This window comes from Ochotona princeps, chromosome 4, assembly GCF_030435755.1.
Source record: "Ochotona princeps isolate mOchPri1 chromosome 4, mOchPri1.hap1, whole genome shotgun sequence".
Lineage (NCBI taxonomy): Eukaryota > Metazoa > Chordata > Mammalia > Lagomorpha > Ochotonidae > Ochotona > Ochotona princeps.
In genome coordinates this window covers 49,114,606-49,127,194 of record NC_080835.1, presented here as the reverse complement: position 1 = coordinate 49,127,194, position 12,589 = coordinate 49,114,606, and the positions used below count along the sequence as shown (strand labels likewise).

At 40.7% G+C, this 12,589-nt stretch overlaps 1 protein-coding gene and 1 pseudogene across 1 annotated transcript in view; both read left to right on the top strand.

Moving 5' to 3' along the window:
* SYT9 (synaptotagmin 9) overlaps window positions 1-12,589 on the top strand; it is a 327,980-nt gene that overhangs the window by 12,494 nt on the left and 302,897 nt on the right. The gene's annotated exons all lie outside the window — the stretch shown is intronic.
* Window positions 11,028-11,643, top strand: LOC101532786 (syntenin-1-like; annotated as a pseudogene).

The window sequence follows — 12,589 nt, the reverse complement described above, 5'->3', positions numbered from 1 at the left end:
TTTATACATTTTTCTCAATCTCACTGTTTTGTGTGTATGGAAACCTTATATAATCCTGGACCATTTGTCACTGATTCTACCAACATGTGATTCTAAGACCCTAGTGTATTTGCATTATTTTGCTTACTCTTTTAATGCTTTGTTGAAACAAAACTGTTTTATGAGTACTGCCGGGCCTGTGCTGAGAAGGCATTCAGGGCCAAAAGACTCCATGGAATAATGTTTCCTATAAGCCTGGGCCTAAGGAGACTATGAAAAGGGAGCATAAATAAATAAATGTATCAAGAGTAATGAGAGTCAGGTTTCTGCCTGACAGCAAAAGGATATTAGAACATTGGAAGAGTGATAGTGGTATTAGATGGGAATTGGAGGTATCAGGATGATGGACTTTATTTTTGGAATTAATTACATTGCATTATGTGACACAGTTTTATAGGTACTAGGATTCCCCCACCCCTCCCCAAACCCTCCTCCCATGATGGATTCCTCCACCTTGTTGCTTTGTCACAGTTCAAGTTCACATGAGATTCTTTTTTTTTCTGTATTTTTTAAAAATATTTTTGACAATCTTTACATAGTTAATTATGGTAAAAAGGTTCAGGGGCTATAGGGAAGTGGGTAAGACTATTATTTCCATATTGTTTCCTTCATGTTTAAAGGGGGGTATTAAGGGAGAAGGCCCCACCCAATTTCCCACCCACCCCAGGTCCAGGATGTAGGGTATGCTCCGAGGTTCTTGCTCAAGTGGTTTTGATAGATCACCAGTTATGAATCGCTGCCGATCATGCCACTCCAAGCACTATGAGGTCATTGAAGAATCCACTGATTGACATAGTCCATCATAGAATCTCCGTTTGCCTAGCATTTCGCTGCCAACATATAGCTGAGGTGGTTGATTGACCTGTTCTGTCTTCTGTCTTTTCTTAGGGTTCTGAGTCCATCAGTTCGATTGGGGAGATCTCCAAAGAAACTTTGTCTGAGGAGTTCTCAGACCAGATTCTTGTATGTACTAGCAAGTACAGGGCCCAGCACAGTCCATCTCCACAATCAGCTGGTGGTTGCAATGGCTGGGTTGGTTCTGTTTTCAGTCCCGACTTCCACTGGAACCAATGGGTGTTACAGTCCAGCCTGGTTCTGCCCAGCACATACTCGGCCCTCACATAAACAAGTGGGAGCTGCAGCCTAGTTGGAGCAACCCACAATAACCCCCACCAAGCCCGTACCCTACCCTGGTTGGCCAGTATGTGTAGCAGACTAGTCCAGTCTGTCCCACATCCCATTTGGCTCTCGTACATGTCAATGGGTATTAAAGCTTTGTTCCATCTGACCAGCTCCACTGTGCAGCCCACACAGATGCTGTTGGGTATCTGTCTAGCCACCCCAGCCCCCGTCCTAGTTTTCATGCCCTCCCGTGGGAGTGGTAACCCAAGAGGGAGGAGCCCACTATTTCCCTCCCAGGCCTCTCCCACTCCTGGATTATGCACTCTTCGGGTGGTTCTGTGGTTTGACTTGGCAGAATTAGCCCCCAGTACCAGCTTCTGCCAGCTGATGCTGTGGCTAAGCCCAAACAACCCTCACCCACTCTAATTTTGTTTGCACCAGCAGGAACAATCAGCCCAGCCTGGCTTTTCCCTGATCTAGTCCACATGAGGCGCACAGGTGTTGTAGCCCTGCCGATTCTGGTCTACCCCCATCCCAGCCCACGCTCTCCAGTGGGAGTAGCTATCCAGCAAGGGAACCACCCCATGTTCCCCCTGCCGGCTCTGCCTCCTCCCTTCCTGGTTCTCATTCATGTTGGTTGGGCGTTGCAGTCATATCCAGTACAGGTAACCTCACACTGGCATACCATATTGTGCACTAGTTTTTGTTGCGATCAAACCTGGCTCTACCCATACTCTGTTCTGGTGCTCAGATTTGCCAGTGGATGACGTGAAGTGATTCAGCCTGGTCTGCCCCCGACCCATGCCAAATGTATGCCAGTGGGAAACTTTCCATGGCCTGTTCTGGGCTGTTTCGTTTTTTTGTTTTTTTTTTTTTTTTAATTTTTATTTAACATATTTTATTATTATACCTCAAATACCAAAAATGATAGAAGCAACATACAAAGTAAAATTATAAAGCAGCTTAACACATAAATAAAGATAGAAAGATTCTTGACAAAATGTTGTTAAGTCTTGCCTGGCAAAACTTAAAATGATAATACATCAAGACAATATATTTTATATCCCTTAAATGGAAGGTTAGTTCATCTTCTAATACCTATCTAATCAACAGAAATATTATCATAACAAATTGGCAAACAAAAACCATGACCATCATCATCAAAGAAAGGGCCTTTCATACAATTTGAACACATCATTTTTAAAAAAGAAAATACTCCTATTAACGGGACATAATATGATTAAACCATCAAAGAAAATTACTTTTTTTTTTTTTACTATTTTTCGGATTGACATCATTTCATATCAGCCACATTGATCACAGCAAGAATAACAGCAATATCAACAACAGATTGTAGCACCCTGATAAAATAATGTGCCACTGAGTAAGCAACACATGCTTAACTAAAATGTTATAATGTTATAAAATGTTATAATGTTTCTTGCGCTTACCTGCAGGGACTATGTCCTAACAGAGGAGTTGCCCAGGCTCCTCCATCAGAATCCCTCCCAATACCAGATTTCGAGCATACCAGGGGGTCCATGAGCCAGCCCTACTCAGTTCCCCTCCTGTCGTAGCAGGAACAGTGGCTTTTCCTGACTGGTCTTTAGCCCAAACTGGTCCTTGCTATTGGGTGTTTCAGCCCAGCCATGGCTTGTCCATACCCACATATGGCTCACACATGGCTCAGTAGGGATTGAGACCTTGCCTAGTCCCACATCTACCCTGGTCCTCCAGGACACCAGAGGGTATTGGAGTCTGGCCTGGCCTGGTGCATCCAATCCCAGTCCACACTTGTGTCAAGGGAGACTACAACTGTTTTCCCATCAGAATGCAGCCCCCATTCCAGCCCACGAGGCCCCTTGGTGGTAACCTCAACCCAGCTAGGGTGTCCTCTTGGCTCCCCAACCGGGCCTGTTCCCAGCTGTAGATCACATGCATGCCAGTGGTTGCTCTGACTCGACTTGGCTCAGCCTCTCACTTGTCCTGGCCTCTGCCTTAGACACTGTGGCTTAGCGTCCTTGACTGACGCAGACCAGTAGGTGAAGAGCCTAGCTCAGCAGGACCTGTGCTCCATCCTGGCTTCTAGTTTCACTTGTAGGCTAAGGTTTGCTCAGTCCTGCCTGGTCCACCCTGTTCCATTACCAATTGACACATTAGCCAACTGTTGAAGCTACTTTGCCTAGCTTGTCCGACCCCCAGGTCTGGACCACGTGTTCACCAGTGGGAGCTAATGACTCACGAGGGGAGTTTCCCAAGTTTTTCCACTTAATCCACTCCCAGACCCAGTTCTCATACATTCCATTGGGTTTAGGCCAGTGCCTGGTGCAGTCTGGCCTTCTATTTGACATTGTATGAGCTGGTGAATGTTGCAGCCCGGCCCACCCCACACCCTATTCAGGATACCCATTTGGGTGCTGTTGCCTTGACCAATCCAGACTGTTGTGGGTTCTTTTACCTGTGATTGATGGCAGGCTCCTTGGTCACACCTAGCTTAGTCCATCACCACCTCAGCTGTTGAGCTTACCAGTGGGACTAGAATTTCCACAGGGTTTGGCCCACACATCCTCCATAAGCAGATCTACCCCTGGAGATGGTTCTCGAGTGCTAGTTAAGGTAATAGCCCTGCTTAATGTGACCCTTCTCCTGATCCATCATCATGTCAGGTAAAAGGATATGATTCTGCTGGACAAGCCCCGAGCCATAGCTTTTGCATGGACTGGTATTTGGTGGTCAGCATTGTTCAGTGATTACAAGTTCTTCAAAGGAAGAGCTACTGTCATTGGGAATCTTTAGGATTGATTCACGTCCTAGAAGCTCAGTGGGTTCAACCTGGAGTTGTCTAAGCAGCAATTCAAAGAACCAAAACCCCAGAGGTCCAGGCTGGGTGGCCAGCAGGCAGAGCCTGGCGCCAAATGGCAAACTGGCCGGACGGGGACAGCTCACCACGTGCACCTGGTGGCTGGCTTCTGGGATCCAGGCATGAGATGCCCCGTCCTAAAGCCCACCAGCGGCCTCCTGGCTGCTGGAAGTTCAAATTCCTAGGCCCAAGGTCGCGCCCCTCCCCAATCTCATTCACGGCCCAATGAGGATGTTGAGTGGGCCCTGGACCTGCCCAGTCATGGAGACCTCCCCCCTTGGTGTACTCACCCCAAAGTTAGCACCCCCTGGAGCCCAGGCAGGCCTGGGGACAGCTAACCACGTGCATGTGGTGGCTGGCTTCTGGGATCCAGGCATGAGATGCCCTGTCCTGAGACCCACCAGCAGCCTCCTGGCTGCTGGAAGTTTAAACTCCCAGTCCCAAGGCCGTGCCCCTCCCTAATGCCATTCACCGCCCAACTAGGCCAGTGGGTGGGCCCCAGACCTCTCCAGTCATGGAGACCTCCCCCCTTGGTGCACATGAGATTCTTTTGTTGCAAGCATATACCAAGCATAGAGTCCAACATCTTATTGTGCAGATAAGTTCAGCAGCTTGTTGGGGAGACCATCTCTGGTCTGAAAGTAGAGCCGGCAGAGTATCATCCCGATCAATTAAAAGCTCCAACATAACATCCACAACACTTTATAACGTTAATGGAATTAATTCACATAGTATTGAGTAACCAACATGTTAAAAAAAAAATGCAAGTTTCAACCACATCCTGTGACCCCTTCATTGACATTTCAATTTTAGTTTATATACAACCGGGTTCTATACACCTTAAAATGGGTATAGATTACTATTCAGCTGTCTCGTGTCTATTTTCATTATAGTATTTAGCATTTTATAGTATTGAAGCACAGTTTTGCTGAACTTGGCTTTTTATTTGGGTAGTCTAGACTGGCTTATAACTCTAATAAGACATATGTCAACAGTGTAGGTGCAGAATAGTTTTGGGAGGGGTGTGCAGAGAAATCTTCAGTAGGCTAGTGAGGAATAACTAATTTTGTGTCCCACCTAGTACGGCATACGTGAATCCACGCTGACCGTTTCCTGTCTGATTCTAAGCTTTCCTTGTTGTTCTGTATCTATTCTAGAGTTTTTGTTTGTTTTGAGGGGTTTCTGGAGCAGTACTGATGGTCATTGCCAGAGAGGGTGGGGACCCATAAATGCATTTCACTAATTACAGAGACTACAATTCTTGAACTGGGGCATTGAAAATACAAAATGAGTTCAGAATGTCTCATAAAGTTCATAAAGTAAGGAAGTGGTATTAACATGTCAAAAGGATACAGTAACCAGGTTGAAAAATAATTGGGATAGTTTAAGCACCAAAATAATGATGGTAATGGACTATAATTATTTATTAAAATAAAGATCAGTAAATCTATATTGAAATAAATGGAAAGGAAATGTCAGCTGATAAAGCCTGGAAAAATGATAGAAAGTTAGGAAGCCATCATTATCAAAAATGGTAATTATTTAGTCAACAAAAGGCAGGTGGACTTTGGTGAGGAATTTGTAGTCGCAGAATTTCTTCAGTGGTAGGAACTGGCCGCTTGGGATACCAGCATTCCATGTTAGAGTTCCTGGGTTTGGGTTTCATCCACACTCCCAACTCATGCTGCTTATTAATGCACACCTTGGGAGGCAGCAGATAATGGCTCAAGTAGTTGAGTTCCTGCCACCTGTGTGTGAGACTTGGAATCTGCGCTCCTGGTTTCAGCTTGCCCCTGTCCTGACTGGGCATTTGGGGATTTGGGGAATGTTAGAACCAGCAGATGAAATTTCCCTTTCTGTATCTCGCTCAGCTTTTACAAATAATTCAAAATAAATAAAAATTTAGGCGGCACTCTACAAGACATGTATTATTTACAAAGGGACACCACTTAACCCATCTTAACCCTTAATGAAAATTAGTATCATTTGGAATGGTATAAATCAACATTGTATTAATCTTTGTGTGGTCTGCTAAGAAAACCACAGAATCGTTGCTGGGGATTGCTGCCAAACATACATAACCTGAATCTGATATTGAGGAAACATAAATAAACTCCAACTGAAGGGAATTCTATAAAACAGCTAGCTTGTGCTTTTCAAAAAGGTCAACAATGTAAGCGAGGAAAGACCAAAGAACTATTTCAGATTGAGAAAGAATAAAAAGAAATGACAATGAAATATAATATTGAATTTCATATGTATCATGGTCCAGAAAACTTTCTTGCTATAAAGCACATTTTGTGAATCATTTGTGAAATTTGTATTAAATTTCAAATTTATTCTGTGATTTAAAACAAAATATTGATTTCTCTCAACTTTATATGAGTGCCCTTTACAAAATAGGAATAATAGACCCTCACACCTGCAATTTATTCACAGTTGGTTTGGAGGAAAGTAGTGTGGGGGGGATAGGGACAGGAAAGGAGGCAAATAATTTTGTGTGAAATGTTAACAACTGGGGAATCTTGAATATTGAAGTTCTTTTTATTATCCTTGCAGCACTTCTGTAACTTCAAACTTATTCCAAAAATTTTGTGTTTTAAGGAAATAGTGTTTCTCTGCTTTTATAAAACATAAGTTGCATTGCCTAATTTGGCTTACCTTCTAATGAACCCCCAACTCATACAGAAGTGAATTTTCAAAATACAGAAACTAAGTGACTAAATTACATAGTAGGAGAATAAGAACTTTGGGGCTCTTGAGTTTAAACTGCCTGAGTTCAAAGTCCAGTTCATGTGTGATTTGGGGATAACTCATTTAAGTTCACCATGTTTATTTTCTCATCTGTAAAAGGATTTTGATAAAAATGCTTATTTCATTTCTGTTTAGGCAGGATTAAGCCATATAACACATTTGAAGCAATGAGCACCATGCCCAGCACATAGTAAATAACGAAATTTTCGAGGACCTATTGAGAGGGGTTAGTGCTAAAGAAAAGCATTTTGTTTACTGAATTCTGTAGAGCCCTGAGCGGCTGACAGTCCCGAAAAAGCCTGCCATGCCCATGCAATATTATTTCGTATCCCAAGCTATGAAAATGTAGGAGTTTTTATTTGGCAGAATGAAAAATCACGTTTGTATGAAAATTTTGATTAAATATAAAAGCAATTGAGTTTTGTTAACATGAGAACCACTACTACCACTGGCCATGATCGTCAGATAATAGCGAGGATGGAGGACAAGTGAGGCAGCTATTTTTACTGAGATTCAGAAGTACAGAACAAACCCTGGACACTGCAGGTGATACCTGACAATGTTTCCATTAGCTATTTAGAAATTTATTTTAAGAAGTATTGGATTTTATCAGGTCATTCAGTGAAGCAGAAAAAAACTAAGCTTGCCTGTGATGCTTCTGGAATACAAGAAATGTATCTGCACCAGAGCAAGAGGAGCAGTGTAGGGAAGAAATACAAGGAAACAACTGGAAGAGAGAAAACCACAATTAAAATCCAATGCTCCTAACTCTCAGTCTAAAACAAAGACCTACCCAAGTGATACTAGACATAGACTTATCTTGGAAGGATTTTATGCCTTTCAAGATCTAGTTTAAAAGCCTGACATGACAGCACGTGAGTCTTAACTTTCTAACTTGATAATTATGTGGTCTTGGGTAAGTTATATAATCTCTCCAAGCTTTAGAAATCTCAAATGAAAGATCAGGATGTTATTAGTTACCTCAAAGTATCTTGTGAGTATCACATGAACTAGTATTCAGAAGTTCAGCATATGTCTTCACTAAATATTTATTGTTTTTATTCTGATCAGAAGCTTAAGGCAACAAAATAAAATTGAATGGAACATCTTCTCTTATTTGAAGTCTATTTATATTCTTGCAATTTTTTGGTTTTTATTTCTTATTTTTAAATAATGTGTATGCAGTTGTATGAAATAAGAGAGCCCATTGTAGAGTAGCTTTACTGAATTTATTCAGTTTGGGGCACACTTTTTATTACTTCTGATAATTCTCATTGTTCTCCATACATACTATTGGTGGGTATATAAATAGAAAAAGCCTCTATGGAAGCAGTATGGAGATTCATTCTACTTTTTTAAGATTTTATTTTTTATTTGAAAGTCAGTTACAGCAAGAGAGAAAGATGGAGGCAGTGAGTGAGAAAGAGAGAGAGAGAGATCTTCCATTTCCTGATTCAATTCCCAAATGACCACAATATCCTGAGCCAGACTGGTTTGAAGCCAGAAGCTGGTGCTCCCACATAGGTAAAGAGGCTCTCTTCTGCTGCTTTCCCCAGCCATTTTAACATGAAACTGGATCATAAATGTGGTAGCTAGGACAGGTGTCCTTATGTCAGTGCTACAAGCAGCAGTTTTACCCACTATGCCACAGCCCTAGACCCTGAAGATTCCTTTAGAAGTAGGACTTCCGAATGATTAAGCAATCAAGAACAGGTATATCCAGCATTTATCCAAAATCATTATGTCAAAGATACATCCATTTCAGCATGATCACTGCAACACTATACATAATAACCAAACTGTAGAATTAACCAAGATGTAAATTTTCAGAAGACTTGATAAAGAAAATGTGATATACATACACAATACAATATTATTCATTATATTTGTTGAATTTATATAGTGGAGGATTAAGCTTGTGAGTATAAAGAAAATTAAAAGTATAAGAAAGAAGATAGAAATGTAGGGTGGAGAAGATAGGATAGAATGTGTCATTATGATTTTAAAACTGCATATGTGGAACACATGGTATTTGTTTCCTTTTCATAAATAAAACAAATGATAATAATAACCAGTTATTTAGAGTAACCATGATGGAAGTAGAAGATTGTATATCAAGTGAAATAAGCCAAGCTCAGAAGACAAACGCCGCATCCTTCATATGTGAAAGCTGAAAACAATTTTGATCTAAATAACAAATAATCATTATTAGAACTTGGAGGGAATGTGATGTGGAGGGAGTTTGGATAATGGAAGTCAAATTACAGTCAGATAGAAGTAGATCCCTAATGTCACACAGAATAGTACAAAGACTGCGATTCACAATAACCTAATATCTGTTTTATTATCAAAGAGAACAAAGGAGCTCGAAACCTCCAATTGTAAGTTTATGTCAAAGAAGGGGAAATAATGATTATCCTGATTTTATCAGTATACCTGTATGTCTTGAAATGTCATTTTGTGGTCCAGTAATATTTATAATTGTTAATTTTAGAATTTAATAATAAGAATGTTATATAAATTGAATCATATAGTATCTACTCATTTATTGTAATTTTATTTTGATAATCTTTACATAGTTGATTAGGGCACAAAGTCTCAAGGACTACAGGAAAGTGGGTAAAATCATTGTTTCTACATTAATATTTTTTCTCTGTATCCAGGGTAAGGGGAGAGACAAAAGGAAAAACCTACCCAGCCTCCCAACCATCCCAGGTCCCCGATGTGGGACATGCTCCAAGGGCACTGCTTATGCAGTTTTGATAGTTCAACAGTTCTGAATTGCTGCCAATCTCACCATTCCAAGCATGTTGAAATCTCTTCAGAATCCACTGGCTGACATAGTCTCTTCATGGTTGGGGTTCTGAGATCAGCAGTTCAGTTGGAGGGATCCCCAGAGAAACTTCGTCTGAGGTGATCCCAGACCTGATTCTTGTGTGTGCTTGCCAGTACAGGTTCCGGCACAGTCTGTCTTCCCAATCAGTTTATGCACATACTGGTGGTTGCAATTGCTGGGTCAGTTCTATTTCCTGTCCTGTCTTCCGCATGAACCAGTGGGTGTTACAGTCCAGCCCAATCCTGCCCACTTCATACTAGGCCCTCACGCAAACCAGTGGGAGCTGTAGCCTAGTTGGGGTGACTCCCCATTGACATGTACGAGAGTTAAATGGGATGTAGGACAGACTGAACAAGTCTGTGGTACATACAGGGGGTTAGGTCTGGTGGGGGTTATTAGGATTAGACTTTTTAAAAAATCAACTTTCTTAGAAATCATCCAGGCTTTTGCATATTCTAGCAATATGATTGTTCTTTATATTCTTTTCAAAATACATTGTCTTACGGTAATATTGGAATCATAAAACGTATTGTGGTTCATCAGATTAAATTGCTACTTGCAACATTGGCGTTCTGTTCAAGTCCTAGCTGCTGTCCTTCTGATCCAGCCTTCCTGTTAATCTTGTCTTGGAGTGCCAGTTCAAGTCACAACTCCTCTACACTTGGGAGAGTAGCAAATGTGCCATGAACTTGGAAGATCGGGATGTAGTTCTGGCCTCTTGGTTTTGGCCTAGTGTAGTTCCCCAGCCATTGTGACCATTTAGGGAAGTGTATCAGCAGATGAAAGATTCTCTCTCTCTCTCTCTCTCTCTCTCTCTCTCTGTCTCTCTCTCACTGTGTATGTGTGTATTTCTCTTTCTCTTAACTTCTGCCCTTTAAATAAATAAATACATTTTTAAAAGATAAATTGGATCTGGCAGTATGATTTATACATGAAGCTTCTGCCTGCAGTGCTAGCATCCCATCTGTACAAAGGTTTGTGTCCTGGCTGCTCCACTTCCAATGCAGCTTACTGCTTTATGACCTGGAGAAGTAACAGAGGATGGCTCAAGTCATTGGATCCCTGCATTTAAGTGGACAATCTGAAGGAGGCTCCTGGCTGATGGCTCCAAACTGGCTATGCTCCAGCCATTGCAGCCATTTGAGGAGTGAACCAGTGGATGGGAAAATTTGTGTGTGTGTGTGTTTATGTGTATCTGTGTGTCTTCTCTCTGTAACTCTGCCTTTGAAATATAAGTAAATCTTGGAAAAAAATAAATTGAGAAATGAACTCTCAACTTCTGTTTTCTAGAAGAGATTAAGTAGTGACTGAGGTGGCAGTGCATCTGTCCAGATGTATCTGCAAGAAGTGTATATCTATCTCTTGAAGACTTTAAGGCAGACAAAAAAAAAAAAATAATTCAGCCTTAAATAACTATCTGCAAACTCTGCCAACCCAACAATTTTGTTCAAAGCTTCTGCTTCCATCTCTTAAGATGGAAATCTATCCGAAACTACATCTGGAATTTTTTCAATACATGGGTGGTCCTCAGTTTAAATGAAGAGGAAATCCATGAAAATATGTAGTGGTCCCTGGAGCACCAGTTCAGACCAGTTGGTAGCAGTATGAACTATGTGGTGGCTCCTGTAACTGGAAATGATGTTGGGATTCACAGAGTAGAAAATTAAGCGAGGGATTTGTGAAGTCGTTTTATATAAGGATCAAGTTAGAAAAATTGGACTTAGGCTTAGATCAGTAGATAATGGTATATTTTGTTCAGTTAGTCCAGACAAATTCTCCAGCCTCTTTGATTGGTTTGAGGTTTGGCGATCAGGTACTTAAAATCAGTGGTGAAAACTGCAACCTGAAACTCTGATCAAGTTCACAAGGGACTCAAGCAAGCTTTTGGAGAGAAGATGACCATTTGTGACAGGCCTTTTGAATGAACGATTATCATGCATGGGGATAGTACTGGGCACATTGGCTTCATCTTAAGAATGTGAAAATAACGTGCATAGTTGAAGATAGTTCTGTAGCCAGAAACGGTCTATGACAATAAGACTGATGAAAGCCTACTGATGTTCTTTTGTCAGTTTGAATGAAGTATAGAATACTTGTCTTTCATTATATCCCTTTACCATCCTCCATGTAAGTGACTTGAACAGTTCCTCAATGTACATTTACAACAGTATCAGTCATTATCATAAGTAGGTCTGTTGGTAATAATTTTTTTGTTTTCTTCCAACTGAGAATGCTTAGATTTCCCCCATTCATTCTTTTTTTAATTGTTGGATTACACTTGATTTTTAAAATTATTTTCCACAGTACACTTTAGCAGATACAGATCCATTCCAACCTCTTCCTTTTCCTCTCTCCCCATTTACTACTCCTGTCATTTTCCTTATATTATTACAGTAGTATAATTCCTTAGTAACATTTAGAAGTCTAACTTTCTGCTATTTATGTGTGTTGTTACATGGTAGGTACAGGCAAAGGTAGAAAAATCTAGTATTTTACTATGAAGGTATATTTAAATGTTTCCTTAGGAGTCCTACAGTTATTCAGGAGTAGAGATGTGCATTGCAGAATATCTTTACTTCTCCATTGTACAGTTCATTTATGAAAATATACGTATGTATTTGTTTACATAAAAGCCTTTATTCTATATTTTGCATAAAAACTGTCATATCAGAGAGAACCTGTTATATTTTTCCTTTTGGGACTGGCTTACTTAGCATAATGGTTTCCAGTTGGTACCATTTTGTTGGAAAGAGTAGGATATCTTTCCTTTTTACAGCTCATTTCCCCTTCATTTTTAAAGAATATGTACATAGGGAATAGGATTCCAGGTTGAGAATACTCTTAGTACTTAAAAAGTATTGTACTACTTTATTCTGACCTCACTGGTATCTGGTGAGAAAACCAGTATCATTGTGGCTTGGGAAAGCAGTAGGAAAAAACCAGATTGATATTCCTGGTATATTGGTAAAGTATTATTT